Consider the following 10,615-nt stretch of genomic DNA (forward strand, 5'->3'; position numbering starts at 1 on the left):
CAGCATATCCTTTATTTTTATCATATATCCTGAGCAAAGTGTCTCTAAAGCCAACCTCAAGCATAGTCTTTTTGGCTCCCTTGTTTCTGTCAAAAGTAGAAATAATTTATGAAATGTGTGTGCTCAGACATCTCTGCTCTTTAAAAAGTGCAGCTCTGTAAGGCATCCAGGGTTCACCTCTGCATCCTTAGGTCCCCCTACCACCCTCCCCGTCCCCCCACCTCTGCTCACCTCCCACACACTGTTTGGAAGAGGGACCACGAACCCCAGCCAGAGCTGCCGTTTCTGCATGTAGCAGGTACCCACATCTTACACAGAGCACTTTGATCTGTGAAGATATTAAATGATATTTTCCTGTACTTATGTATGCAAAATACTGGGAGTAATTTAGCTCAAAAAATATACCATCACTAATTAGACTTCATATTATAAGAGATGAAATTCTTTCATCAGCCTGTATTTAACCACTACTGTCCCACTGTCATTGCTGATGACTCTTCCATTATTAGCACTTTTTATAATCAAAAGCAACAATACCTCCAGCCCCAAAGCCCAAAAGCAGGCCAAAGTTCCAACAGTATTTTGTGTGAATTTTTTCACCAAAATACGGAGCTTGGACCGTTCAAGAAGAATCAAATATCCTTCCTTTGACTTATTCTGAATGGATGGGATTTTATCCATTCAAATCCCTTTGAATTCATGACTGAGTGAATGCACATATGACTAGTAATTTTACCATCATCAACCATCCTACTTAGCATTTAAGTGAAATAACATTGAATGACCCTACAATCAGGCTTTATACCGTCTCCAAATGGCAATATTGACAAAAGCCTAGAGCCAATATATAATGTTGATTATTTTTCTACGTCTTATGTCCCTTTCTGCCTACATTATCACTTGAGTGAAAAATACTATTATTTGCTTTTGTCCATATAGTGATAGCGTTTGGAGGTCACACAGTCTCCTCTCACGTTGTGCAGGCTGGCAGGCGTGCCACACCACCAGCACCCGTGGCAGCAGTGGCTGCTACGCGTTTGGCCACGCTCAGCCCTGGCTGTAGCTTTGCTCCACTCTGAAACTCCTGTATGAAGCTGCTGAGGACTGTTTCCAGGCTGCATGTTGCTGCTTTCTCAGCGCTCATCGGGGCTATGATTGCCACTTTCTCATTAGCATTGATATCCAATGTTTTAATTGCGACATCCACCATTACTTCTTGCATTACATCCAATAGGGTGAATGACCACAGCTTTGGCTTTGGGATGTGTAGAGAGCAACCAGCACTTTACAGGATTGGCAATGATAGCAGCAGAACTACAAACCAGGTTACTTTACTCCTAGTCTCCTGCAGTAATCACAGGACAGTTTACCAGTGATATCCTGTATTTACATGCAAATCTTACCGTACCCATGCAGCAACCTACTCGTGTAAACACATTTTGCTTGAGCAACTGATGAATGTCAGCATTTTGTGGGTGAAATTTAAGCAATAGTGTTGAAAGTAGAGGAATAAATATCTATGAGAGGTTTGATTTGTAAAGTTTATTGAGTACGGGTTTTATTTCTTCTAACTGAGGTAATGTCAGAGGAATTAATTTGATTTCTGCTGAGCTATTGTAGATATATACTACTATTGCTGAGTGGATTAAAAAATAAATTATTTTTCTTTAAATTGCAAGGCCTTGATGATGAATTCCCACTGGCTAAAGCAAAACAATACATCTTTAAAATATGTATAAAATCTCAATTTATAAAATTTATGTAAGATTTCCTGAAATTTGCATGTATCTAGCTGATTATTAGCATTATTCAGAGCAAAAATAGCATTTGATTGTTTCTGTTACATTCAGAAGCAAATAAATCAATCCCAGGGTTTTCAGCTACTGGAGAGGAAAATATGTGGGTAGCCACGGCTTCCAAGACTATTCTAGCTAAAAGGAGACAAAATACACCTCAGAGAGGAACAATGTTCAATATCATAGTGAAACTATGTGATTAATAGAACAGCACCATATCAGACTGCTTTGATAGCTCGTTTAATTTCAGGCAGAGCCCTGTTCTCCTGACACACATAAAGCACCACAGCAGTAAGTCACCCTGTCGAGCTCCTCTTAGCACGAAGTTTTGGTCACTGGGGCTGTGACTATAATTTTAGTTACCACAGTGATGAGTTTGTAAAGAGACTGTCATCTGTAAAGCTGGTATCAGGCATTTACCTCCTCTGACTCGCATCCAGCTAATTTTTCTACTTAAGTGTTCATGCTGTGCTTTTGTTTTCAGAAAAGCTAATGAAATTAAGTGCCCTCTTAGAAATGCTTCAGTGTTTTCCAGAATATGATTAAATGAATGAAAGAATATTTTTATATATTATATATATGCATATATATATATATATATGCACAGCTGGGAGAGATAAATGAAAAGATGAGGTGTGTTCATATATGACTGTTGACTTCCTATAAAGCAAGCACACTTGGGCTCTGGGCTGGTTACTGTCTTAGCTGCAGATGGCAGCTTTAAATACTATAATTATTTCCCAAGTTAAGAACAGAGCTATACTACAGAAACTCAAATACCTTTGTCAGGTTTAATGGATGAATTCTGGCCTTATAATCCTACCATGGATATAGTGTGAAAAAAACAGAAAGGAAGCAACATTTACAACTATTGAGACCTTGCAGGCCTCTGGCAATGCGCAGGCTTTCTCTGCTGCAGTCACTTTATGCCCACCTGTATCTTTGCTGCCCGTGCAAGGATAAGAAATAGAGGAAAATAAGACTCTGCCATAAAGCAGTGTTAGAATTAGTTTGAAATGTGTGTATCACTAGCATAGTTAATTTTTTTGTACCTGGACCCTGTATTGCTTGTTCTGGTTTTAGACTTCTGCCTTTTCACCAAGCACAGAAGTATTATTTCAGATATATATCAACATACAGAATTGACAGAAATGTTACTATTTAAAAAAAAATATTATTCTGATATCAGCTAATAACTTCAGTGCACTTTAGTGAACCGGAAGCCAGAAGGCACAATATCACAACTTGCATGATTGAAAATGGGGACAATAGTTTGATAAGAATTCCTTTTATGGAACAGTGTGATACCTTGGCTTTAATTCAAATGATAACTTTGAGTTTTGATATTCCTTTTTGTAAAGCAGTGTCTCTGGCATTTGTCCAAAGAATATGTCAAAGCAATGAAGCAAGCTCACAGCGTGCCTGTCTGCCTGGGGTTATTGCTGTAGCCTACCAAAACCCACTGGTACAGCTTACAGCTACCATGTGGATTTAATGCCGTTACCTTTGTGAAGTGAACTGATAAGTGCTATGTTAATCCATTTAACTTGGCGTGGCTGATGGACTGAGACAACCGGTCTTCTTTCAGATAGTCTAGCAAGTAACTAGAAAGTGGTAAAACTGAAGACTGGTCATTACTGAGCTGGGCTTGATAGGAATAAGTTACTCTGGGGGAAAGGCTCCAGTATGCATCTCACATTGAAAGTCTGAATTTTTAGAACGAATTCCAATACTCTTCTATTTGCTAGGGGGAAAAATAATAATACTCATATATTCAACTTCCTTTCTGGGAATTCATTATTGATGCATAATAATAACTTATTTGTTATTGTTAACAAATTTATACAGATTAAAACCAGTTACTTCAGCTTAAAGGCAACAGAAATATTAAACCAAATCCTTCCTTCATCTGTGATGTTATTTGCTGAGGACTTTGCATCCATTACACTACAGCACATTCAAAGCTGAAAAGGTTGACCAAAAATAGCACTCTCTGATGTTTTCTTGGCTTCCAAATGTCAAGTCCTTCACAGTTCATATGACCATAACAAGGGACATGAATTTACCTTGTACTGATAGTCAGGACTACAGACCAAGAAACCCAGCATCTTACCACTATGTATGCATATATGTATGCGTGTAAATTATGAGAAAGCAACAAACAGCTGTACCGTGAAAAGCTGGTGGAGTAGTAATTCCATGAAAAATCAGACTCTAAGCAGTGACGGGTTTGTTGTTGTGGCACGGTGAAAAACGGGCTCCAGCTGAACTCCTTCAATTACTTATGAAGGACAACTTGGAACAGAGATTATAAACCAAATCATAAATTCATTTTCCATAGCTCTTCTGCTAACAATAAGAAATAGCTGCCAAACAGAATAATTTCACAGATTCTGATATTGGGAACCTGGCTCAATAAAACTATCTTCCAGACTAAGCAATGGGGGTAAATCAGTCAGCTTGTGGCTGACTGCTCCTTATAGTACTCTCTCTTCCTTGTCCCTCATGTGAATCACTGGTGCCCATGGAACTGCACATGCATAAAGTTATAAGAGAAGTGAATCATTTCCAGCATGCAGCTATTAACCCACCATCCTGAAACTGCTAAACTGTCTTTCTCAGACATCCCTCGAGTCTTCTCAACGGTGCTGAGTTTCATATTGCTCCATTTTATTGGTTAATGACAAATCTTTAGGAAATAAAACTTTTTTATAGCATGTTTCATTGGAAGAGTTCTCAAATAGCCTAGCACACAAGGAAGGATATTGGGAAATGAGATGAAGAGGTCTCATCAGAGACAACAAAACAGGTCATGTCCTCCAAGTGCCACCTGTCTCTCCTACTGCAGCACTGGCCCTCCATACGCCTTGGGTGATGGAAGCAAATAGAAATAGCAAAAAAGAATTGCATTTGGATAGACAGACATAAAATTGGATAAGAAAGCATAACCACCCCTATCCTGGGCTCTCTGTTTAAAATTTGAGAAGAGACTGTAAAGGAGAACCTACGGAGGCAGGAATAAGGGAATTCTAGCTTACAAGTGGTCTGAAGCATGGCTGCATAACATAGCATATATTATATGCTTGCTTTAGGGTAAGAGTGCAGAAAACTGCAAAGCTGCTCCACTTTCCACAATGAGATAAGGACTTCTAGTGAAGAGTCATTTGCCTATCAGTCTTAAGCTTTAGCATCCTTGACTGCAGTCAAGGGATGCCAAAGACAAAGGATCTGATGTCAATGTCAGTGAAGGATTCTCCTCACAGTACTTCCCAGAATCAGATCCAATTTATTTAAACACTGTCTCAATCAAAAAGACTGTGAAAATTGCACTTGCCATTAGTGTAGCTGAGTTTTGGGAAGAAAAAGAGCTTTTGTCACTTCTGTGTATCTTTGGTGCCTCTGGCCAAAGCTAACCCATGATCATTTGCCTTTGATATTATCAGACTCTGAACTGGTAGGGAATCCACTTCTATTTTTTCCTAGTATTTTGAATGTGAATAGATCACAGGAAGATGCAGGAACAGCTGCTATTTCTTCACTCTTGGTTGGTGACAGAAACCACGTTTTTAGGGTTGAGATGGAAAGCTGATCTCAGATCATGTGTTCTTAGGCTGGCATGTGTAGATGCACTCAGGAGCTGACAGAATAATTCTGATAATGTATCTCAGTGCTGATGACATAGTGTTTTATGTTACCACTCTCTGAAGAATTAGCTAAGGTTATCACACAGTTCATAGATTTCCTCTGATCCTGATGAAATGGGGACACTGCTGGCAAAAGCAGTATTACCTCTTAGGGACAAAAAGAAGCAGCAACCATTGACCTCTGAGATGCTAAAATGATCAAAAAAACCCTCCCACTTCTCTGAATTATAATGAAATTTCTTTTCTTACACCACTTTAGGTTATCCTCAGCTTGAATCTATTACTGTATTACAAAAAAAAAAAAAAGTGCCTTCTGAAGAGATAGAGACCTCCTTTGGGAATATTTCATCTGACGCACATAAATAGATGGGCTGCAGTGGCTCTGCTACATTCCCTGGGTAAAAAGCATCTCCATGTGAGATACGTCTTGTGCTGTGGGTTTGTTTTCCCTGCTCGCTGTCAGCTCGGCAGCTGGCTCTGTAGGGTTCAGACAGGAGGGCCCCGGTGAGATCTGTCTTTGCTATTGTTGCTTCTGCGGTTTTGTGGGGATGAAATTGATCTTTTTAGGGGATCATTTATCTTTGTGATGGAGTTCCTGATTTTCATTTATACTTAGGCCACTTTGGAGTGCTCTGGCAGTGTAATGGTGCTTTAAAATCAGCTCAGATCACATTTGTATTCACTTTAAAGCACTTCTGCTCTGACAGATGGTATCAAATGCTTATAGAGTACACAGGCATCAGATTTGTAATGTTTTGATTAACTAACAGCTATATACCCATCTTTTGAAAATGACATCAACATTAAGACACCACAGGTAAGGATACCAGAGTAGCTCTGCCTCAGCTATATCCAGTACTCGTAAGTAGATCATCTGATACAGGTGCAACAGCAGCCAAGAGTATGTCTGTGAAAAGATCTAATACAAAATTATGTCTGGAATGGCACTTTGAATGTGTAGTATAATGTGAGAAACTCTGATCTGGGAATTTATCAGTAACTATTATAGAGAATAGTGTTGGCTCATTAATTATGTGAACACAGCAATGAAAGTGAGGAAATGCACTATATAGCTGAGACCAGATTTTACAATCTGAAGGACATGCTCAAGCTCTTGAACACAGAAAAATGCACATACATATAATCTGAGCAAAATAACCAAGTGATTATATCAGCAAAGGACATGGGTATCAGTGAAGAACAGGGGTTGTACTGGCCCATGCAGTGATATGCTTTTAGAAGTTGAGGGTTGCAGGGAGTTTAAAGGTACAGAGCAAGGCTTGAATTTGGAAATCATGGTTTAGCACTTAAAGTTTTTCTGGCCCCACAGTGAGATCCCTGCAGGCACAAAACTCTTTTCAGATTGCAGTTCAATATCCCTGACTTAAGTAACAAAATGAATTTAAAAAAAAAAGGCAGGGGGGAGGGGTAGAGTTGGCTCGTCATTAAAACACCTAATTGTAGTGTATATTTGGAGGTGTCTTGTGTGATCTGGGTGCCTAAGATCCCAGTATAGACAGTGGAGAGCTATGGCTCTGCTCAGTGCTAAGATGCCCTTAGGCATCCTGCTTGCTTCCCAGTTACCAAGTAAGAAACCTGCAGGTACCCTATAGGCCCTTTTCATATCTACCAGCACTTTACAATGTCTCAGGTACCCTATGACATCTAAAATGTCATGGATGGCTCTCTATGGGCAACTGGATCAAGCCCAAGATGCCACAGTTTATGGGTTTAATCTGATATTACCAATTTTTATGTAAACTAGAAATCACTTCACTGAAATAGGGGAATTAGACCATGTGAACTCAGGGCAAGAAACACCATGGTCCTCCTCACAGAGAGAAAAGTCCTATTAGGCATCAGAAAAGCCACACAAAAGTACATGCATATGCATGCCACCTTCTAACTGATCTGCCTAGAAAAGCTTCAGGTGGAGCTTGCATCTTTGTAAAGACCAGAGGTCATTAGCCACAAGACACAAATCTCTAAGAAAACAAGTTTTTGCATTTCCAGTGCTTGCAGAACTACGTATTCATCATAAGTTGTGTATGAATTTCATCGCCTTTAAAATCAAGTGTAACTTTCTCATCTGACTCTATTACAGGATTTGCTGTTGGCTATTCATGCACCTTGATTCCCAGAAAGAAGTAGCAGTCCCTGGACACAAAAAGACATCACTGGCTGACCTTGGACATTATCTGTGTACTTAATGTACCTCACTGCAGATGTGTCCTAAAAAAAGAGCTGACATAAACATTAAGTTTCTGTGGTTAGTGTTAACTATTAACAGGCAGAGCTGATCCATGCCAGTGTTTCAGATCACAGATCAGCAGTGCATAAGGCGCTTGTACTTTTATTAACATGTGAATATATTAATATTATACAAGTGACATTTAGGGAAATTAATAGCCTGTTATTCCATAGGGCCCTCATTAAAGTCAACCTCTCCTGAAGTTGCTCGATGGTAAAGTTCCCAAGTGGATTAGTAGGAAGCATGGAGAGAACACACGAACTTTGCAGTGACTGCTCTTAATAATGATTGCAGGTAATTAAAAAGACTAGAGGCATCTGGAGAATTCTAGGTCTAATAGTGGTCTAACAGTATTTAAAAAACATCTAACTAAAGAGTCAATTGAGCTTTAGAAATCCTTTAGCTGGTCCTTGCATTATAGCTTTTATGTGATGGAGGAATTAGAAGTTAAATATTGGCTCAATAAGTCTTTAAAGACTTTTCCTATTTGCAGTGTTGGCCATTATTAAATAGTCATGTTTATGCAAATTATAGTGCAGAAGCCTTTTCAGTATTGGAAAACATTACCCTGAAAACTCATTAGCTTTCAGGCAACTGTGTTCACAAAAAAGTACAAGACAAAATATGTGCTGAAGGCAGTGCTACAACCTGAGTACAAGTCCAGGTGCTAAAAGGACGTGGTCAGGTTCTGGGAGGTGTCGCTACTCACTGCCTTCCCCTGGGACTTCGGCAAAGAGCAAGAGGAGAGCCAGCATTACTGAGGAAAAGTCTCTGTGCAAAGAGCAGAGGGGTTTATTCTCATCCTAGCTCTTAGTAGACCTGCATTCTCTCTATGTAAATACTGAAAGTGAAGATCTCAGCTGGACAGATGAGGATCTGATTTTCTAGGGTGAAATTTAGTTCTTTCAACTTCTCTGTGCTTATAACTTCGGAGTGTCATGAAGCAGCCCTTTCTGAGGAAGTCCCTAAGTTCCCTAGATGCTCAAAAGGAGAAAGATGAATGTCTGTAAGGCCATCAGAAAAGGTCGAGTAGACCTAATTCGTGCTCAAACTTAGATGAATAAGAACTCCCTCTGGAGGTTTTCACAGTCACCTACCACTTTCCATTGACAACAAAGTGAATTTAAGCATTTCGGAAAGACTCAGCTGCACAGCCTTAAAACATGGCTCTGTTTGATGCATAATTTGGGTGAGCTGCATCCAAACATGCACTTCAATAAATAAATTTGAGTGGCTTGGTGAGGACAAAAAAAGCCAGGAACAGATTTTAACCACAAAGATAAAGGGAGAAAGTTGGGTAAAGCATTTCTTTGTTAACTGATTTCATAACAGCAGAAGAAGTTCTGCATTTCACATTATAGAAGCCCACAGAAGGATGGGATTGTATCAGCTTCTTCAGTCAAAATTCCCCAAGCTGTGGTACACCTGGAAGTAATACTAAAGTAGAAAGGACATAGCAAAGCCAAGCAGACAGCATGGGTATAGCAACTCTGTTGACAGGCATTCCAGCAGAGTCGGGGAATCAAGAAGCTGCTTGCTTACTCTGTCACGTAACAACTCTGAGCAGTACAGGGAATCACATCAGGAATATTCAAAGCAGCAATAATAGTAAAATGGAATTTCTCATACTTTTTTGTGTTCTAAGGCAGAAAAGCCATTAAATCCACTGAAGCTGTACTGTCTCATAGACAGTCTAGTAGCAGCAGGTATGACGCTGAGCTCTGGAGGCCCAGCTGGACTAAGTATCAGTTAAGTCATGTCTTCTGGACATGCCCTTTCCAGGCCAGACCCTCAGAAGCAGCCATACTTATTCAGAGCACTCTCCAGACCTTCAGCCTGCTGCTCTGACTCCAAAGGCAAAATCAGTACTCAGCTGGCTGTAGGTACATTTTAAAAAATTTGAAGTAGCTTTGTAGGGACTTTTTTGTGTTCTCACCATCTGAAGACTCTCCATGCATTTTTCTACTTAGTTTCATGTTTTTTTCAGGCCTTCTCTGAAAAGATCCGTCTTCCTGTTTCTCTGTTTAACGCTCTAGCGGAACATTTTGTCTTTGCAAAACATTTTGAGATGCATTTTGCATGAAAGACACTGTCCTGAGGAAGGGCCAGCTCATACTGTGCTGTTTGCACAGAAAGTGAGAAGGAGGAAGAGCAATAAAAGAACAACTTAATTACTTTGGAGCTGTGATGCTTCCTGCTACCACAGCCTCTGCATGAGGTCCTGACACAGCTACCAGAGTTGACTGCAAGAGGCATGATCTTGCTGACAACTCCTCTGGTGCTGCTTTAACCACTGTCACTGAGCAGCTCACAGCAAATGAACAAGCCACAAAGAGCAGCAGGACATCAGTGATGTGACCCAAACTAAGAAAGCATCAGGAAATATCAGTGACCTCCGAAAAGCACAAAAGCCTTTCTGCCCTGTTCTCCTCTACTGAACAAATGCATAGCCTCTTCTAGCAGAGCTGCTCACCCCCCTCGAGAGGTGCTTTATCCAGGAAAAGAGTGACAAATTAGAGCACAGCTGCAAAATTAATTCCCACTCATTGCCTAAGTACTGGTACCTTTTTGTAGCCATACAAGCTAGGACAATACGACCTAACCTTCATTACATAGGTTGAGATTGTGAGACATACTGGATAGATCTGGAGCTGACTTCTGAGCTTCTCCCCAAGCCACAGAGCCAAGGATGACTAGTGGCTGTGCCTGATGGCTCTGGGGTAAGTACATTCATCAGCAGGAAGCACTTAAGGATTTCCTCATTCCTCAATGAACTATGTTTTAATCTAAAATCCACTAAAGTGAGAAAAGTCCAAGGGATCACAATTTGTTTTCTTTAGAAAGCACCAGGTGTTTTTTGGCCATGCTAGCAACAGCATGCCTGGCTTAGCAGACACTTCAGTTCTGTTGCATTTCTTTCGTTC

The sequence above is a fragment of the Falco rusticolus genome, chromosome 2 (assembly GCF_015220075.1).
Source record: "Falco rusticolus isolate bFalRus1 chromosome 2, bFalRus1.pri, whole genome shotgun sequence".
NCBI lineage: Eukaryota > Metazoa > Chordata > Aves > Falconiformes > Falconidae > Falco > Falco rusticolus.